General features: G+C 41.1%; 1 long non-coding RNA gene across 1 annotated transcript in view; it reads right to left on the reverse strand.

The window, feature by feature from the left end:
* The window catches only part of LOC139749253 (uncharacterized), a 324,130-nt gene that overhangs the window by 26,300 nt on the left and 275,492 nt on the right, over positions 1-22,338 (reverse strand). The window lies entirely within an intron of this gene.

Consider the following 22,338-nt stretch of genomic DNA (forward strand, 5'->3'; position numbering starts at 1 on the left):
GATGTGAACTCCTGGGAGCGCAAGGGTTAAAAAAAAAAAGAGAAAAAGAAAAAAAATTCGAGACTAATGAAAGGAACACCTTGTCTCACCGGCTATTTTCCGATCACCAGTAAGGGCCGATGTAGAGAGAGAGCGAGGTCAACACAGCGACGCGAAGTAATGAGTGAAGCTTTGAGTCCCTTATAGATACAGCAAAGGTTCCAAGACACACCAGATGGCATTTGTTTTCTCTATTACGTTATAACGTTCTGAGGGATGGGTAATATGTTTACGTAGGACGAAAAACACTACTCGGAAATATTCCACAAGACAGTTTTGTGTTTTGTCGGTATTGTAGTGGTGTTACATAAGAATTTCCCCCCACCGTTCCCACCTCCGCATATCGAATACTGCGTCTCGCCCAGTATTAGCTACCTTAAACAACACGTTCTGATCGCGCAAGACAGTCCTTTCTATTTACCTTCCTACCAACAGCGTTGTGAGGAGGTAAAGAATTTTTGGAAAAGAAGATTTTTATTATGCTTCGTTCGTTTTTCTCAATTAACAATTTTCATCAATTTACTTTTCGTATCATCTTGACTTGTATGGTGAACTAAGCGTTTAAGGAATTCTTAATTTTCTTACAATTTGCTATATTCCCAACTGATTTTTAGTTTTCAGACATAGATATACATGTACTCAGTACTTAGAGTAAGTATAGATGCGTTTTCTATATCTTGCAAAAGCTGACATTATAAATATTCATACTTTCTACAGTCGTAATGCGATAAAAACATGTGGTTTATATATACTACACAGTCCCTCTCCCTCTCTGGTGTGCCTGAACGACAATTTGGGCAGACTGGCATCGCCCTCCTACATACCTCCCGCGCCCCAGCAGGCCACAAATGGTGCTCGGTAACCACTGTCGGGCGTACGATGATGACAGTGTAATTGGTGCTAACGGAAGGAAGCCTACACTCAGAGGACACAAAAGAGAAAATCAATTACGGTTATCGGGTTCCATGGAATTTTCGTCCAAGTTACGGGGTCCTATGGAAATTTTCGTGCATCAACAACTGACGTTATATGACCAGAAATTGACCTAAAGAATTATGTTACGAGATGAGCAAGTGTTATTGTCCAGAATCCACCTTTGATATGGACACAACAGCGAGCCAACTCTTTTCGGTGAAAGTAAATGTTGCTTGTTCATGACGAACTAAATCAAGGGAAGGATCATTACTTATATCTCAAATCTTTATCATCAGTTACTTTGTATATCACAGTACGACTGAAACACCATTACTATGGTTTTTCTACTTTTTTTCCCTCTCTTGATTACAAAAATCATAATTCACAATCGATCGATCAGTTCATCTTAAAGTGTGAAGTTACCAGTTGCTTCGATAGCCTCTACTCTCATCACACAGAGACAGACAGACGCGCAAGACTGATGAACACGCTGCGAAAACTTCTTCCACAGATGTAGGCCAGAACAACTAGGAAGACACGGCATGAATGTGATACTACGAACGAGGACGTGGTAAATGTGGCCGGCATACAGGAGTTTAAAGGTCGTACGACGGTAGAGTGTGTCAAGAAAGGAAGCCTTACGAGAGCAGAACTCACCTCCCGTGCGGTTCAGAAAGATGATGACAGGTAATTAATCACAGACAGGTAGAAACTGAGGACACATAGACACAGACAAAGAACAAGACAAAAAAGCGACCTGCACTCCAAGCATAAGCAGAGATGAGGGCGGACGACGATCATGGAAGAGTGCAAGAGGCTCTCTCAGGCTTTGAGAGCGTTCCTGTGAGTTTGGATCTCGATCCACGCATCATAACACTACCGAACTCCTTTAATCACGCACTCATTTGTCTCACTTGGTATATTTTCAAAAGCTGGGGAGATCAGAGGAGCAGGTTATTCGTATTTGAGAAGCTGGGCAGGCCAGAGGAGCAGGTTATTCATATTTGAGAAGCTGGGAGAAGAACAGGTTATTCATATTTGAGAAGCTGGGCAGGCCAGAGGAACAGGTTATTCATATTTGAGAAGCTGGGCAGGCCAGAGGAGCAGGTTATTCATATTTGAGAAGCTGGGCAGGCCAGAGGAGCAGGTTATTCATATTTGAGAAGCTGGGAGAAGAACAGGTTATTCATAGTTGAGAAGCTGGGCAGGCCAGAGGAGCAGGTTATTCATATTTGAGAAGCTGGGCAGGCCAGAGGAGCAGGCTATTCATTTTTGTGAAGCTATGCAGGTCAGAGGAGCAGGTTATTCATTTTTCCTGTCCCTCTCCATTGATGTGAATATTTTTAGGTGTGTCGCTTTTTTTTTTCCCCCTGGAGTTTTGAAAGACTGGTATTGTATGCATGCTTTTATGTTTGCTCATGTCACTATGCATATGTGTTATCGAGTTTGAAGGGACACGTAGGTGTGTGTGTGTGTGTGTGTGTGTGTGTGTGTGTGTGTGTGTGTCTGTGTGTGTGTGTGTGTGTGTGTGATATACATTCCTTTGATATATATGCTTGTCCCTGAACATGTGCGTCTTTGTGTCTGCGTGTAGGTATGCACTGTGAGGATACCACTGCATTTCGGTGCGGCTTGTCCCTTGAATTGTTATTCCAGTGAGCACGACGGTACACGACCCTAGAGCACGACGGTACGATCCTTGAGCACGACTGTACGACCCTGGAGCACGACTGTTCGACCCTTAGTCACAATGGTACGACCCTTGGACACGACCGTGCGACCTTTGAGCACGATGGTACAACCCTTGAGCACGATGGTAGAACACTTAAGCACGATGGTACGACCCTTGAGCACGATGGTAGAACACTTAAGCACGATGGTATGACCCTTGGGTATCAATGGCATGACCTTTGACCCAAACCTTAAGAGATAAGGTCAAAGATTAAGTCAGTGTACACACGTACCGTCATGCTCAAGGGTCGAATGTCGAACTCAAGGGTCATCTCGTCGTGTTCAAGGCGTTGAACACAAGGTCTCACACTCTGTCAGGTTACAGTTTTTTTTTTCTTTTAACCAATACAAAATATACCTGACCTTCTGACCTTCGACCTATCGTTCTGCATGTCTCTTTCAGTAAGCTTTTGCACCCTCGAACACTGCCCACATACAGTCTCGTCTGATCTTCCTCCTCTTCTCTCAGTAACTGATTTTTTAACCTTAAAATCATCTGTATGTGCTAAGATGTCCTCACGGTCTATTAACATTTTCCTTTACTTCTTTCCATGTAGTTAATCTCAAAATGCTAATGAGATCCACATCTAATACGAATGATGAAAACATCCTCGCATATCAATCAACATATATTCCCGCGATGGGGTACCGAGTCTCTGTGAAAATCTCATCCGCTGTTTCGAGTCGATGTTATTCAGTGGAATCCAGGACCTTAATTCAATAAGCCTCAGTGGCGACTATGTACAGTCTCTTTCGACTTACGCATTGGTCGACAGGGTGTTGTGAGGCCCATACGCCACCCTCGAATCCCTCATGTTCGCGGTCGTAAAGTTATGATTAGGTTCCAAGGGACAACTACTGGAGATGGTTGTAGAGAGGAAGGGAGGCACAAGAGTGAAGAAACCGCAGATATCATCGTCTACAACCAGTCATGTCGCTGGGAAGACTGAAAACAGTAATTCGAGGTTTTTCGTGAACTGGGAAAAGACTGATATGTGCCGAGTGTCAGAAAATGAGAAAAATAGATGAGATACGGCAAAGGTTGGATAAGCAGACGATACGGTAGGGAAGAAGGAAAAGAGGGAGGAGAGGAGATAAGGAGAAGAAGCAAGGGGAAAGAACAGCTGAGAAAAGAAAATGAAAATGAATGTGAGTCAAGATGTATTTTTGGTAGAAAACGAACACAAGACGAAGAGCTGGACGAATCATCAGCAGCTGCAGGTGGGGCCTGAGAGGAACATAAGCGACACATCTCGGTTCAGGTTCATGAAGCAGGTTCATTAATGATCAAGATATATCTTCCCTTCCCTCCCTCACGACCCTTCCAATGAGACTTTACGTCGACTCTTTCGGCACTGTTTGAGAACTTCAGAAACAACAGGAACCATATATGAATTACCCAAGTACCAATATCAACGAAGGTTTGGAAAGAGCGCAAACTCAGCTATCAACTCACAGGAGTAACATAAATGGAACTATAATGCAAGGTATGAGGACGGATACACAGGATTTACGTAAAGATAATGAAAACTATACAAAACCAAGAAGACAGTAAGTGAGAAAATTGAAAGTAACGCTAGCAAATGGTTGTATGGCTGACGAGGATATTCGATCACAAGGAACGGTATTAGCCCCTTAGTTTAGAAAACTAAGTGACACTAGAGGAAGTTCAAGAGAGCATAGGAGTATGGAACTCCCTCGTAAGATTACACATAATCCACTATTTTCCTCTTTATGCTCCGCCTTATCCTTCTATCTCTCCCTCAACATCTCCCCTTTGCCAACTCCTCCTCTCTTCTCAGCGACCAGTATCCTAGTTATAACATCTCCACATCAATCGGTGTAATGATTCTCTAACAACGTAGTCTGTCCGTTTATGAATCATATACAACGACTGAAACGACGAATATTAAATCTTGTGTCGCAGTTATGTATGTTTAACGTATAAGTTACGATTTATGGTTTAATGATCCTTTAAGAAGGCGACTGCCATGAAACCCAACGAGAAACATAAAGAGGAACATTCGTGGTTCCATATTTGAACAGCAGAGTTGATCGCTTTTAATAGACGTAAAGGAGAGTTTTGCTTTATTATGTGATCAAAACGTATAGATATTTGAATCTATCCACTCGACTGTGTTGGCGCCAGGCATCCGCTGAATAAATGTTACTGCAGTTATGTTTTCATCAGGACCACAAATGTGACAGATAACCACCGTTCTTTTGCCTTACCTGGCCGCGTCATGCCTTTAGGAAAATCAAACTACAAACGACTATGAAATAATACTTTTCAGGGTTTGTCCGTCTGTCATGCGCGACAATTCAAAACTTTCTACAGAAGTCGAGACCTTGACCGCGCTTGTTCGAAACACATCTCAGTTCATGAGTAAAGACTTTTCTTTTTCTATTTTGAGGTGTTACTGAAACATTGTTGGAACAAAATATGATGACCCCCTCACCTTCGTGTAAGCCACATGTTTTCTTTATTGGCTACTGGTGGTAATCGGGTATATATTCAGAGCATGTGGTCTGACTTAGAGGGGTATACGATGAATAGGACGGGAGAAAGATAAGAAAGGATAAGAAAGAGGTGGAGAGGAGGGAACGTACCAGTCATTACCCTTTCCCTGTATTGCTGAGGCTAACTCAACCATTCTGAACTATGAAGTTGTCTTGAATCTGGAAAGGCGTCTTCAAACACTCTGCAGAAAACCATTCCATTTACGAGACCAGATGAGAGGAAAAAGGAATGTGAAAAGAGGTTTGGGCTGGCTGAGTGATTGAGGAAGTACGAGGAAGAGAGGGAAATTCCGACCATCCTCCACAAATCGTAGGAGAAAAAAGAAAAGAAGAAAAAAAAAAAACTTCGCACTCGTTTCTTCAGTTCGTAGTGTCCAACAGCCGCTAGCGGGGATGCCTCCCGCACAGCATCGGCCCACCTGCCACACGACTCCGTCTCTCTCGACTAAGATCAAAGTGATCTACCCATTGGGGTCGAATCAGGAATCTCAGATGATCAGTCAGGTCCAGTCAGTGATTCGGAAATGGTAAAGATGTAACCAGTTTTTCCACAACCCCTCACTTCTCGCTCCCTCCTCCCAAACTCCATTTTATTTTCCCCCAGTCTCGTGTCCTCCCCTGTTGTGCCAGGAACAGTGGATGGGCGACGCCTTCAATATAAAAAAAAAAAAAAAAAGAATGAAAGCTGCATATTTTCTTATTCGGACCAACACAGCGGGACAACTTCACTGGTCTGACAGTGGGAGGGGGTTAAAAAAAAGTTGCAGGTCTTCGGTAAATCTTTTCATCTACTGGATGTCCGAGAAGAATCTTTCGTTATTTGCTTTACTGTTGGTGACTGAATGCTTGGATGATTTAAAGTGCAGTTGGTGTTTGTAGCCCCGCATTAACAAAGAGATACTGGAATTGAACGCATAAATATATGTAAAACTATTAAAAATCATGTGAAGAGAGAAGTGGCAAAAGCTTTACGTAGGATGGAGTTGGAGGGACCTTTGCGAAATGTGGTAACATAAAAAATACTAGACTATATTCTATTCCAAAGGCATTGTCTAACTGGCAACCGATCACATGGGGCATCATGAAAATCTGAACGGTATGTCATGATGGCAATGAGATCCTAACGTTCCATTCTGGGAATGTCTAGATTCATGATCACAACATGGCTAGCTTAGAGACACACAAGAGTAGAAGTTTTGGCGAGACTGGAGACACACAGAGTAGAAGTTTTGGCGAGGCTGGAGACACACAGAGTAGAAGTTTTGGCGAGACTGGAGACACACAGAGTAGAAGTTTTGGCGAGGCTGGAGACACACAGAGTAGAAGTTTTGGCGAGGCTGGAGACACACAGAGTAGAAGTTTTGGCGAGGCTGGAGACACACAGAGTAGAAGTTTTGGCGAGACTGGAGACACACAGAGTAGAAGTTTTGGCGAGGCTGGAGACACACAGAGTAGAAGTTTTGGCGAGACTGGAGACACACAGAGTAGAAGTTTTGGCGAGACTGGAGACACACAGAGTAGAAGTTTTGGCGAGACTGGAGACACACAGAGTAGAAGTTTTGGCGAGACTGGAGACACACAGAGTAGAAGTTTTGGCGAGACTGGAGACACACTGAGTAGAAGTTTTGGCGAGCTTAGAGACACAGAGAGTAGAAGTTTTGGCGAGCTTAGAGGCACACAGAGTAGAAGTTTTGGCGAGACTGGAGACACACAGAGTAGAAGTTTTGGCGAGACTGGAGACACACAGAATAGAAGTTTTGGCGAGCTTAGACACGAGAAGGCACAATGAGGAAGTCATCACACCCGTGATTTACAGAGCAAGACGTGAGGTAACAATGGACCAACTACATCATAATCATCGTTTATCACTAGAAATGAAGTGGGTCTCTCAGTGTTGAGTATGGGACCTCCTTTGCTATCCCATGCATCTCCTCATCGTCAATCACTCACTAAAACACTACCGAGACATCAATCTAACCTCACCTCCCTCCAGATCCAATCCACAGTCTCGCCCACACCCGAATCCTAACAGACAGGAGTAAGATGAAATAACACAAAGAAAAGATTTAGATGAATCCTTCTTATGACCAATCACTCGGGGAAATCCAGGTCACTTGGCCAATTAACTGATTCAACACAGAGGGCGACCACGCAGGAACCACGCTGGATTACGCTAAGTGCGCTGCCTAATGACCTCTCTCAGGAACTGCATTCTTACGGGTGCAGGATTTCGTGATCTCATCCACTGCATGAATAATTTTTTTTTGATCATGGCCGTCAATTCAGTTTGGCTGATTTTTTCTATTCATGAACATTCTATTTTTCATAAGAATGCATATCTATCTATCTATCTACCTGCTCAGGCTACGGGGGCCTTGTTATTTGCTTGAACTACAGTCTCCCGTTAATAACTCAACTAAGTAATGTTCCAGTATGATTACGGTCATATTAACCTTAAGCTTTCGAAGATAAAACGTAGGCAATTTTGTTTTTGCCAACACCTCCGACACCAAATCCCTCACCACATTACTCATATACATCGCGTATATATTTATTCTTCTATTTACCAACCCCTAACTCTATCCACGTATGTATGTATATCTTTTTATAAGGTTATGTACTGACTTAACCGTTAACATGACCAATGTGAAGCAACTGCGATGAGTGAGAACCAGTAACGCACCCATTTATTTAAATAATGGTAAAGATGAATATTATAAATGACAAACCAAGGACGATGACAAAAGTGACTCTCTACAGCTCAACGTCCCAAGAGCCCACGACACTGATTCTGCGAACTCTGAGAGAAAGGAATTCGTCAATCCCTGCGTTCATTCTGATGGCACTGGCGAGTGCTCAAGCGAAGGAATGGACAAGTTTACTAGCTGTTCTTAACCCTATCGTCGAGCGCAGGTAAGGCTCAATAAGCTTCAGGTCTGAAAAAAAAAATAACTTCACTGACAGGTAACGACGCTGACTGCCATCGTAAGGAACCTCCTCAAGGATGTAAGGTAAAGGAACGAGTCCTCAAACTCCCACGTGACGATCTCATTAATGATAACAAATGATATACGTATTCATAAATCAGTTGAGACACGGGCAACTGAATGCCCTAATCAAATGCCATCTCATTAACGATATATATATATATATATATATATATATATATATATATATATATATATATATATACCCTAGCCTAAGCCAGGTGCCCAGTCTATCGACCAACCCCAAGGGGAGGATGAACAGCTGGGTTGCCTGTGGGAATACTGCCGCAACCAAGATTCGAACCTATGCTTTCTACCCTGGGTGGCCCTGTGGAGCGGCATCGATATCGTCTCAGGGGAGTTTAAGCCCCTGATCTGTGGGATCAAGGGCAGCGTCGTCTTGATGTAAGAGTTGCTTCATATTGATGAAGCAGGCTCGCCTGAGGGGCGCTGGACTCTACATCTTGACGGAGATGGTCAGTGATTTCCAGCAGTTCACGTCGACCATTTCCCTCCTGGGATCATATAACTCTTTGATCAGTGGAGTTATCCTTCCCTTTCTTGTTCAACGAATGGGGTCATAGCACTGAGCTTGGCTGAGCAAGTGTCGAATTCCACGTCGGGGTCGTCTGAAGGGAACTCTAAAGGGTATCTGTCTCATTCAGAACTGATGCCAAAGGCGAAGGTGTGCAACGAAGGTGTACTGTAGAATGGACGACAGGAGGGGAGCAGTGTCAGGTCGGCTGACACGGCGTGCCCCTCGCGAAGGTCCTCGAGTCCTTTCGAAGGTTGCTGGGCACCAAACTAGGCCATGATCCTACACAGCATAACAAAACGTCGTCTTTTCAAGGGATCCCTCTCGTTCAATCCTCTTCCTCTCTCGTTGTTGCAAGTGCTACATTTACCAGACAGTATCGGAGCAGCGTCGTCACTGGCCAACGTGCTGTCACTTCCCTATCTCTGTCAGCAGCGGTAGTGTCATTACCTGAGATCTTGTCATCCCCGGCTGCCTCTCTCCTGTTCCTCCCCACAATAGTGTCATCATCTGGGATCCCTTTGGCATCACCAGCTGCCCCTCTCTTGTTCCGGTCGGCATTTCCGGGTTCATTGGGGATGACGAAGGGCTTCCGGAGCGCGGCTCCTCCCTGCTCATCATCTCGTCTGTGAGCTTCTCGACGCCTTTTACAGGCCACCTTACTCAATGGGACCCGAGGGCTCTTACTCATCCTTAACGAGGCTAAAAAAGTTCTGCAAAAGTTTGAATCACAGGACGGTATAAACTCACAACCAGGAGTCTTTACAGTAACGAGTTTATTAAACCTATTAGATACACTGCTTTCAAGAAAGTTGTTGAAGGGACTGTACTCTCAGAGATGTAACCTCTCCTCGTCACGTGTGACTTCGAGCATATATATATATATATATATATATATATATATATATATATATATATATATATATATATATATATATTACACGAAAGTGCACTTTCGTGTAATAATCACATCATCAGCGGAGACACAAGAGAGAAATATAACAGTCAGTTGATATACAATGAAAAGACGTATCTAGGGCGCCATTTGGTAAACATGCGATTCTCCAAGACAGACAACGAGCGTATCATAAACTTATTATATGGACAAGAAAGTGAATTGTTTACAAATTTTATCAACAATAAAGTCATCCAATTTGTACAGACTATCACTAATATCAAGATTATAATTCTTTGTGTATTTGATATAAAAGATTCAATGATATTTCTCTTGGTACTAGAATTAGAGTTAATAACTGAGAAGGCATTACTCTGGTCAATACAATGATCATAGTTTTTAACGTGATTAAACAAGTCATTTGATTCTTGTCACGTTCTTATACTATATCTATGTTGCTTAAGTCTAACAGAAAGATTCTTACCAGTCTGTCCAACATAAAACTTATTAATTTTTACATGGCACTTTATAGATGCATTCAGGAGAATTTTCTGGTGAGAGTCTGATTAAGATATTCTCTATAGTATTATTGTCGCTGAAGGCAGCATTTACATTAAAGGATTTAAGCAACATGGGAAGTAAAGTAAGATTATTAGTAAAAGGGAGAAGTAAAAGATTCTTGGTGTCAATGGGAGGTTTGGGCTCAACTCCATAAAATAATATCTTTGCAAACTTAAGGGATTTATCAATGAAAGATCTAAGGTACTTTAACTTAGATCCAATAGAACATATCTTCTCAAACTCATCATCAATATACTCTGGACTGCAAATACGTAATGCCCTATGGAACATAGATTGAAATGATGATAACTTAACTTTGTCATGTTGAGATGAGTAATAATGGATATATGAGCATACATTGGTAGGTTTTCTGTATATGCTAAACTTAAACTTGTTTCCTTGTCTATGGATCATGCAATCTAAAAATGGTAACATACCATTATTTTCATTTTCTACAACAAATTTGATGGAAGTTACTAAATTGTTAAGTAAGGGGAGAAATATTTGTAAATCTTCATTTGTTGGCTAAAAGGTCATCAACTGGTACTTTTGTGAAAAGTGAGGAAACAACGAAGCTAACAAGTTTGAAATTAAAATTAACACTGATATTGTTAAGCTTGTTAACTAAATGTACATTGTTCATGATATCAGAATTTGATATCTTACCCACTAAAGGGCTTAATAAAGAAACCAAGCATTTTAACCATAAAGATCTGAAGTTTTTGTTGAAAGGTAATGGTTCTCTTATCAAAAAATTGTCATCTTTGTCTCCTTCATTGCAATATATATATGGACTTATCAAAACACATAAACAAAAATTTCCAGCAAGACCTATAGTGAGTTCAGTAGGTTCCACCACATATAAATTGTCAAGGTGGTTGGTTTCTTTATCAAGCCCTTTAGTGGGTAAGATATCAAATTTTAATATCATGAACAAGCAGATTTAGTTAACAAGCTTAACATTATCAGTTGATTTTGATTTTAAACTTATTAGCTTTGATGTTTCCTCACTTTTCACAAAAGTTCCTGTTGATGACCTTTTAGAATATTTATTTGATGCTTTGGACGATATTCATTTACCTGTTTCAAAGTCTGTTTTCATTGAACTGATAAAATTGTGTATAAAAGACTGTATTTCAATTTAATGGAGATTATCATGCTCAAAAATTTGGTATGGCAATTCGTAACCCTCTTTCACCTGCACTAAGTAATCTTTACACGGAATTTTTTTTAAACAAATTACTAAAGGATATCTTACCTTCTAATGCAATTTGGTTTAGGTATGCAGATGATGTTCTTTGTGTTTGGCCAATAAATGAAAATTTACAAACATTTCTCCCCTTATTTAGCAATTTAGTATCTTCCATCAAATTTACTGTAGAAAATGAAAATAATCGTATGTTACCAATTTTAGACTGCATTATCCATAGGCAAGGAAACAAGTCTAAGTTTAGCATACAAAGAAAGCCTACCAGTGTATGCTCATATAACCATTATTACTCATCTCAACATGACAGAGTTAAATTATCATCAATTCAATCTATGTTCCTTAGGGCATTACGTATTTGTAGTCCAGGGTATATTGATGCTGAGTTTAAGAAGATATATTCTATTGGATCTAAGTTGAAGTGCCCTAGATCTTTCATTGATAAATCCCTTAAGTTAGCAAAGAAATCATTTTATAGAGTTGAACCCAAACCTCCCATTAACACCAAGAATCTTTAGTTCTCCCTTTCAATAATAATTTTACTTTACTTCCCAAGTTACTTAAATCCTTTAATGTATATGTTGTTTTCAGTAACAATAATACAATAAAGAATATCTTAATCAGGAATTCACCAGAAAATTCTCCTGGATACATCTATAAAGTGCCATGTAGAAATTGTGATAAGTTTTATGTTGGCCAGACCAGTAAGGATCTTTCTGTTAAGCAACGTAAACATAGTATAAGAACGGGACAAGAATCAAATGCCTTGTTTAATCACGTTAAAAACTATGATCACTGTAATGACTGGAGTAATGCCATCTCAGTTATTATAACTCCAGTACCACGAGAAATATAACTGAATCTTCTGTTATTAGATACACAAAGAATTATAACCTTGATATTAGTGAAGGTCTATACAAATTGGATAACTTTATTGTTGATAGAATTTGTAAACAATTCACCTTCTTGTCCACACAATATGTTTAAGATACGCTCGTTGTCTGTCTTGGACAATCACTTGTTTACCAAATAGCGTCCTAGCTACGTCCCTTCGTTGTATATCAACTGACTGTTATATTTCTTTCTTGTATCTCCCTGGTGATGTGATTATTACACGAAAGTGCACTTGGGAACTTATCGTGTTTCATTTTCCCTGTGGTCTCATAGGAATATACTTGATCACGCGCAAAATTGTGATCCTCTCCAATATATATATATATATATATATATATATATATATATATATATATATATATATATATATATATATATATATATATATATAAGTTAGATAGAATTGACAAGAACGGGTCAAGGTGCATAAGCCAATTACAGCGAGGCGACATCAAGCCTTTCATCCAATCACAGCGTAGCATCATAACATTTTTAAGCCAATTACGGAGACACGCCTTCCCTTCCCTCACTACTTCCAACGATTTACCCCGTCTGTACTGCACTGTTTGTCAAGTGTTGCTCCACGTAGAAATATTCGTATACGATATAATCAATCATTCTAATCCCACTCAAGCAAAATGAAAAAGAAAAAAAAATACAAATTGAAGTTCATCGTTTCTACTTACCTTTTACGAAGCCGGTGTGTGAGGTTACGAACAAGTCATACACGTTGTATCTTCCCTCAAAAAAATGTTTATCTTTCTTTCGGGTTGACATCGAATGTTTCTGGTTCTTTTTTTTGGAGATGAATCACTTGCACACTCACTTTCCCGGTGATGACACTAAAAATATATATATAATTTGCTTTTATCTTATTTAAAGTCCTGGTCGAAAACTCAGCTGTTTGTGGTTTACAGAAATCCGGATAAACAGGTCGGTATTAATGTCAGTTATTTTCCTCTAAATCACCCGCGCACCCAGTGTATCATCGGATATAAATCCAGTTCACACTACACACCCGCCGTACGGTAGCGGAGGTGTCCTGTCTCTCGTGAGGTCTATGGAAAACTGAGGAGGTTGATGTCGTGAGGGGTGAGCGGAGGTAAACAACGGGTCATAACAAGTGGTCGCTGGTTTAACTTAAAAAACGTTGGCAAACGCTTGACTGACGCGAGATACCTTCGATTAACTTTCGTTCTGAGAGGAGAGTGACTCTGGTAGACTCATTTATGTTTGGTACCTCTTTAACTTTCTTTTAATTAAGATGAAGTTGAGAAACGAACTCGTGAGGAGAATGTGTTAGATCGAGTTCAACTATGAATGAGTTTCTCGTTCACAGTGTTGAAGTCGGAGAAAAGTTTGGCACGAGTGATGACCGACAAATTATTCTGAGTGACTTTCAACACTTCACGTGTATAACGTAGGTCAACAAAACAGTAAAGAAATATATAAGAAATAACAGATTTTAGTCTTACAAACTTTAATGGTCGACGGATTGCTCTTGTCGACGAATCTAGAATGATTTGGACGACCATTGAGGATTCTTAAGCGTAGGTTTCGACGAAATCGTTCATGTTTGAGAAATCTGCTTAATTTCTTTAATGATATAATTAACACCTACCCTGAAAGCAAAGCAACTGATGTCATCTATCTAGATTACCAAAAGGAATTCGACAAAGATCCAGTTCATAGGTTACTAGCAAATGTTATGCCACAACGAATGAATGGGGCTGCGCGTACGTGGTGGCGATATAGACTTACGGAGCGTAAACAAAGAGCAGTGATGAATGGCCGAGCGTTAGAATGAGTGGACGTAACTAACGGCGTGCCACAGGGATCACTCTTGGCACCGGCCTCCTTTTTTATATCTGTTAATGATAATGATAACGTCCTGCATCACAAGGTATAAGAATTCACAGATGATACTAACTTGAGATATGAATCTATGACTGAACGCGGGAGACTGCAGCTTCAAAATGACCTGGTTCAGATGGCGAACTTATCCATTTAAAGTTTGAAACCAGACATCAGGTGTTTTATTTACCCAACTGCAGTGCTGCAGGGTTGAGAAAGAAGCAATACTACGTAAAATGCCTGGAAGCATCAGCCGAAGTATGGAAGGCGATGTACAGAGAATGAAATAAACACAAACCAAGAAACCAACGACACATACACAATCAACTCAGAAACGAACGTAATGTGAATTAAAAATGTTAAGGTTGCTTTCATGGTATGCGCGTGCCCTCCTCCACTAGTCAACTCCCACAGAGGGCCCGGGCCCACACTCGACCCCGTCCACACAGGGCCAAGCCTCAGCTAATTAACCCCGTTCCCTTAACCTTTTGACCTATCAACCTGGGGAATACACAGCATGGTCAGGGTATCATATATTTACCAAAACCCTGCGCACGTATGACCTCTCTTTTTCGCCTGCTATGTCACCGCCCACTCGTAATAAGTAATTGACCCCGTGACCTTTCCCCCCTTGAACTTTTGACCTCAAATACACACAAGGTTTTTTTTTTTTTTTGTTCTGGATTTAGATTTGATTTGTTAACCTCGCATTTCTGATTCTTTTTCTTTTGCAATGATCATTGGTTTGGTCATTTGTTAGGGAAGGTGTTTCTGTTCTCTAGCATGTTACATCAATCATTTATGAATGCCACTGAGCTTAGGAGTGGGACCAGAACATACATACATACATACATACATATATATATATATATATATATATATATATATATATATATATATATATATATATAAGTGATCGAGCGACAATTTAAGCACTAGGATCATTAAAACCTTCGTTAATTATTAATGCAAGAGAAAATAATGTAGGAACATCGTTTAAACTTAAATCCAGAAAGGGGTGCGGAAAATTTCATTCCATTAATTATAAACGAGGATTTAAAGGCCACAGATTTCCGTTTGGGAGGGAAAAGGCTGGAAAAATGAGAACAGCGTTTCTCTAGAGATAATGACAGTACGTCATTAATATATATTTATTCGTATATTAGCGTAGAATCTACTAGTAATACTGGTGGTCTCAGCTTCGTGTAATGTGTGGCGTTTAAGTTACTAATGTCTGTGCATTCAGGAAGTCAGTTTCTCGAAGGTATCGCCTCAGAGGTGAGCCTTGAAGGAGAGGTGGGCGTGAGGGGGAGACGAGGGTGGTGGTGGCGGCGGGAGGTTGGCTGACCCAGTAATGCGACACATCAAAGGACCTGCAGGTGAAGTCTTGCGTGTAGGGGGGAAGACGGCTGGCTAATGGGACCCCCTGATGCCTCGATGATCTCCAGTAGCTTCCAGTAATATCGTTCGACAGACCGAGGTTCACATGACAGTGGAGGTGACACGAGTATCGATGGATGTTAATGCAGAGAACAAAAGCCATTCGCTGATCACGACCTCCCCGGGACGGTCGTCATGATCTGTTATGCATCTAACACCTTATGTCAGCTGACTCATAAAGTGAGAGAACGATCCTCGCCTCACAGTTGGATGGGTGTCAATACCTTCACACAGTGACGTACGAATGTCAAGCTTGTGAAGACAACCCAAAAATGACCTGAACACCCGGGTATGATGGATTACAAACTGAACACTACTGCCTCTCCTGTCGTCTCGATGGTGCCACTGTGCGTGACTTCGAACTCGTTTTCCCTCACCCTCGACATTCAAAATAATCGAAACATATGATGATTTCAAATAGGGCAAACTGCATGTGTGACAAGTGTTGGGAATATTGTCACTGGTGGCTCCATATATTCCCATATATATAAGAAGCACGTGGAAACCAGATGCGAGAGCTTTGTTCGGCATTTATCGCCAGTTTGTCATATTGTTCGACACCGAAGGGGTAAAGATGATTTACGGTCTGACTGTACACTCTCCTATATCTTTCGTTAATGGCGAGGTCCTCACAAGATAAAGTGCATCTATCTGTTATACCAGTTGGTGTCTGAAAGTTATATATATATATATATATATATATATATATATATATATATATATATATATATATATATATATATATATATATATATATATATATATTATCCCTGGGGATTGGGGAGAAAGAATACTTCCCACGTATTCCCTGCGTGTCGTAGAAGGCGACTAAAAGGAGAGGGAGCGGGTGGCTGGAAATCCTCCCCTCTCGTTTTTTTTTTAATTTTCCAAAAGAAGGAACAGAGAATTGGGCCAGGTGAGGGTATTCCCTCAAGGCCCAGTCCTCTGTTCTTAACGCTACCTCGCTAATGCGGGAAATGGCGAATAGTTTGAAAGAAAAAGAATATATATATATATACATATATATATTATTTTTTATTTTTTTATTATACTTTGTCGCTGTCTCCCGCGTTTGCGAGGTAGCGCAAGGAAACAGACGAAAGAAATGGCCCAACCCCCCCCATACACATGTATATACATACGTCCACACACGCAAATATACATACCTACACAGCTTTCCATGGTTTACCCCAGACGCTTGACATGCCTTGATTCAATCCACTGACAGCACGTCAACCCTGGTATACCACATCGCTCCAATTCACTCTATTCCTTGCCCTCCTTTCACCCTCCTGCATGTTCAGGCCCCGATCACACAAAATCTTTTTCACTCCATCTTTCCACCTCCAATTTGGTCTCCCTCTTCTCCTCGTTCCCTCCACCTCCGACACATATATCCTCTTGGTCAATCTTTCCTCACTCATTCTCTCCATGTGCCCAAACCACTTCAAAACACCCTCTTCTGCTCTCTCAACCACGCTCTTTTTATTTCCACACATCTCTCTTACCCTTACGTTACTCACTCGATCAAACCACCTCACACCACACATTGTCCTCAAACATCTCATTTCCAGCACATCCATCCTCCTGCGCACAACTCTATCCATAGCCCACGCCTCGCAACCATACAACATTGTTGGAACCACTATTCCTTCAAACATACCCATTTTTGCTTTCCGAGATAATGTTCTCGACTTCCACACATTCTTCAAGGCCCCCAGAATTTTTGCCCCCTCCCCCACCCTATGATCCACTTCCGCTTCCATGGTTCCATCCGCTGCCAGATCCACTCCCAGATATCTAAAACACTTCACTTCCTCCAGTTTTTCTCCATTCAAACTCACCTCCCAATTGACTTGACCCTCAACCCTACTGTACCTAATAACCTTGCTCTTATTCACATTTACTCTTAACTTTCTTCTTCCACACACTTTACCAAACTCAGTCACCAGCTTCTGCAGTTTCTCACATGAATCAGCCACCAGCGCTGTATCATCACCGAACAACAACTGACTCACTTCCCAAGCTCTCTCATCCCCAACAGACTTCATACTTGCCCCTCTTTCCAAAACTCTTGCATTTACCTCCCTAACAACTCCATCCATAAACAAATTAAACAACCATGGAGACATCACACACCCCTGCCGCAAACCTACATTCACTGAGAACCAATCACTTTCCTCTCTTCCTACACGTACACATGCCTTACATCCTCGATAAAAACTTTTCACTGCTTCTAACAACTTTCCTCCCACACCATATATTCTTAATACCTTCCACAGAGCATCTCTATCAACTCTATCATATGCCTTCTCCAGATCCATAAATGCTACATACAAATCCATTTGCTTTTCTAAGTATTTCTCACATACATTCTTCAAAGCAAACACCTGATCCACACATCCTCTACCACTTCTGAAACCACACTGCTCTTCCCCAATCTGATGCTCTGTACATGCCTTCACCCTCTCAATCAATACCCTCCCATATAATTTACCAGGAATACTCAACAAACTTATACCTCTGTAATTTGAGCACTCACTCTTATCCCCTTTGCCTTTGTACAATGGCACTATGCACGCATTCCGCCAATCCTCAGGCACCTCACCATGAATCATACATACATTAAATAACCTTACCAACCAGTCAACAATACAGTCACCCCCTTTTTTAATAAATTCCACTGCAGTACCATCCAAACCTGCTGCCTTGCCGGCTTTCATCTTCCGCAAAGCTTTCACTACCTCTTCTCTGTTTACCAAATCATTTTCCCTAACCCTCTCACTTTGCACACCACCTCGACCAAAACACCCTATATCTGCCACTCTATCATCAAACACATTCAACAAACCTTCAAAATACTCACTCCATCTCCTTCTCACATCACCACTACTTGTTATCACCTCCCCATTTGCGCCCTTCACTGAAGTTCCCATTTGCTCCCTTGTCTTACGCACTTTATTTACCTCCTTCCAGAACATCTTTTTATTCTCCCTAAAATTTAATGATACTCTCTCACCCCAACTCTCATTTGCCCTTTTTTTCACCTCTTGCACCTTTCTCTTGACAACTGGAGGGATGTCTGATCATTATCTTGTGGAGGCTAAGGTGAAGATTTGTATGGGTTTCAGAAAAGAAGAGTGAATGTTGGGGTGAAGAGGGTGGTGAGAGTAAGTGAGCTTAGGAAGGAGACTTGTGTGAGGAAGTACCAGGAGAGACTGAGTACAGAATGGAAAAAGGTGAGAACAATGGAAGTAAGGGGAGTGGGGGAGGAATGGGATGTATTTAGGGAATCAGTGATGGATTGCGCAAAAGATGCTTGTGGCATGAGAAGAGTGGGAGGTGGGTTGATTAGAAAGGGTAGTGAGTGGTGGGATGAAGAAGTAAGAGTATTAGTGAAAGAGAAGAGAGAGGCATTTGGACAATTTTTGCAGGGAAAAAATGCAATTGAGTGGGAGATGTATATAAGACATATATATATATATATATATATATATATATATATATATATATATATATATATATATATATATATATATATATATATATATATATATGTGTGTGTGTGTGTGTGTGTGTGTATAATTTTTTTTCATACTTGATCGCCACCTTCCGTCGCCCGGAATAGACGAAGAAGGGACGCATTCGCCTACATCAACTCTGTAGTTGTCATGTGCAATGCACCAAAACCGCAGACCCTTATCCAAAACCAACCCCTACAAACCTTTCCATGGTTTCACCCGGCCGCTTCACATGCTGTGACTGTTCACTGACACCACCGTCAACCTCTGTATACCACATTCTTCCAGTTCATGCTACCTCGTGCATACATTTCACCCTACTGGATGTTTAAGCATCGATCTCAAAATATTTTTTCACTCCATTTTTCCATCTTCAATTGGTCTCCTCCTTCTCCTTATTCCCTCCACTTCTGACACATATACTCTCTGTCAATCTTTCCTCACTCATTTCCTCAATATGTCCAAACCATTTCAGCACTACCTCCTCAGCTTCCTCAACTACTCTCTTTTTATACCACACATCTCTCTTACACTTTCTTTACTTGTTCGATCAAACCACCTACACCACATTTTGCCCTCAAAAATTTCGTTTCCAACACATCCACCCTCATATCCATATAACTTAATAGGGAATACTATGCCTTCAAACATACCCATTTTTACCCTCCCAGATAACAACCTCTCTTTGCACTCATTCTTCAGTGCAAGCAGAACCTTCGCTCTCTCTCCCTCATGACTCATTTCCGCTTCCATGGTTCCATTTGCCGACATGTCTACTTCCAGGTATGTAAAACATTTCACTTTCTCTGAAAATTTTCTCCATTCACACTCACACCTCAGCTAACCTGTCCCTTCTACCCTGCGGAAACCTAAACATCTTGCTTTTGTTCACGCTCGCTCTCAGCTGCCTCCTATCACAAACTCTTCCAAAAAAACAGTCACTAATTTCTGAAGCTTCTCATTCGAATCTGCCACCAGTGTTGTGTCATAAGTAAACACTTCCACTTCCCCATTTTTTTCCCCCCTTGATCGATGTTCCCATCTGTTCCCTTGTTCTTTTTTGAACACTATTAGCCTCATCCTACAGCATCTTATTCTCCCTGAAGTTTACTGATACTCGCTTACCCCAACTCTCATTTAACCCTTTTTTCAACCCCTGCACCTTCCTTTTTTTGAACATTTCCCAGTCATCTGCACTCTTTCCTTTTAAGCATCGCACCATACATTGCTCTCTTTTCTCTTTCACTAGCAACTTTACTTTATCATCCTACCACACTACCCATTCTAAACTGCTCACCTCCCACCTTACGCTCAGTCCTCTAATCTTGACGCTACCTCGCTAATGTGGGAACTGACGAATATGTATGAGAAAGAATAAATATATATATATATATATATATATATATATATATATATATATATATATATATATATATATATATATATATATATATATATATAACTGTGTATTTCTTTCCTTTGTTGAAATCACATAGTCCCAACATTTTTTCTTTGCCAGCACGTCAGCGATGGGCATCGTTGAACCAACTGTCGTTGAGTCCAATTAACCGAGCAGGATCCTCGCACCTCTTTCTCCTTTGACACATTTTCCACGCCCTTGCCTTGTGAGGGCGTCACACTTCTCCCTTCGCACGACCAACTGCACCAGCGCCACCCTGACCATTCCAAGCGGAAATAGGAGCAGGACCACTGATGACCGACGCAGAAACATCGATGATATATATATATATATATATATATATATATATATATATATATATATATATATATATATATATGTGTATACATGTGTATGTGGATGGGGTGGGCCATTCTTTCGTCTGTTTCCTTGCGCTACCTCGCTAACGCGGGAAACAGCGACAAAGCAAAATAAAAAAAAATGATAATATATATATATATATATATATATATATATATATATATAAATATTATCGTTGGGGCTAGGGGAAAAAGAATACTTCCCACGTATTCCCTGCGTGTCGTAGAAGGCGAAAAAAAAAGGGGTGAGAGTGGGGAAGGGGAGGCTGGATATCCTCCCCTCCTGTTTTACTTTTCCAAAGGAAAGAACAGGGAACGGGGCCAAGTGAAGATTTTTCACTCTGAGGCTCAGTACTCTGTTCTCGACGCTACCTCGTTACCGCGGGAAGCGATCCCTCCATTTACATTAACATAAACATCAAGAGGAGATACTCGATCCTCTTCTAGCGCACTAATTTCTGAAGCAAACAACTGCTGTGCCTTTAGGCGCATCGCAGCAGATGAATCTAGAACTTTTTTTCTTGATACCTGCCTCACCATCCTAAGGTGGTACGTCTACTACGACAATTGGAGTTCACACCACCTCTCTCTCTCTCTCTCTCTCTCTCTCTCTCTCTCTCTCTCTCTCTCTCTCTCTCTCTCTCTCTCCTCCTGAATCATTTCCCCAAAATAGAATAAACTCCCGCAATTGGCAACATCGATTTACTTCCCACAGACAACCGACCAATTACAGCACCTCCTTTGAGGTACAGGGAGTACAAAGGAACTCTTACAAATCCACCAACACATTCCAAAAGACATCATCGCATGACAAGTGTATACAGACAGACCTGGGGAGGCACTTTCTGCAGCACTAGGGCTGAGCTGCCCCGGTATCTTTCAAAATAGTAATAGGAACTTATTCAGCCCTCGTACCAGAACACCCGCAAAACCTTCAGACAGAGACGATTGAAAGCTTACACAAGACACCTGGGATTCACGGTGGTTAAGAGAGACAAGGGTTCAGGATTCAATGGGATACAGTTAAGAGACACAAGCGTTCAAGGATTCAATGGTATACACTTAAGAGAGACAAGGGTTCAGGATTCAATGGTATACACTTAAGAGAGACAAGGGTTCAGGATTCAATGGTATACACTTAAGAGAGACAAGGGTTCAGGATTCAATGGTATATAAACTTATTTATGACTGTGCTTTCCTTACCCTCTTTACCAGCTCGTAGTTCTTTCATAAGATTGTATGTGTCTTGATTTGTGACGGTGATAACAAAGTACGTAGAAAAGACTTACAGATTCAAGGGAAATTCCTAAGCTTTACATAATCTTTGAGGCAAACCCTTCCGTATGGCTGAAGCTTCTTTTCCCTCGGAATGATGTTGCACTTTCTCGTGGGCGGGATTTTGGGAGGCTAATGAATTTCGAGTCGACCGCATCAAGTAGCAACTGCTGCATGCCATGTGC

Source organism: Panulirus ornatus, chromosome 1 (genome assembly GCF_036320965.1).
Source record: "Panulirus ornatus isolate Po-2019 chromosome 1, ASM3632096v1, whole genome shotgun sequence".
NCBI classification, from domain to species: Eukaryota; Metazoa; Arthropoda; class Malacostraca; order Decapoda; family Palinuridae; genus Panulirus; species Panulirus ornatus.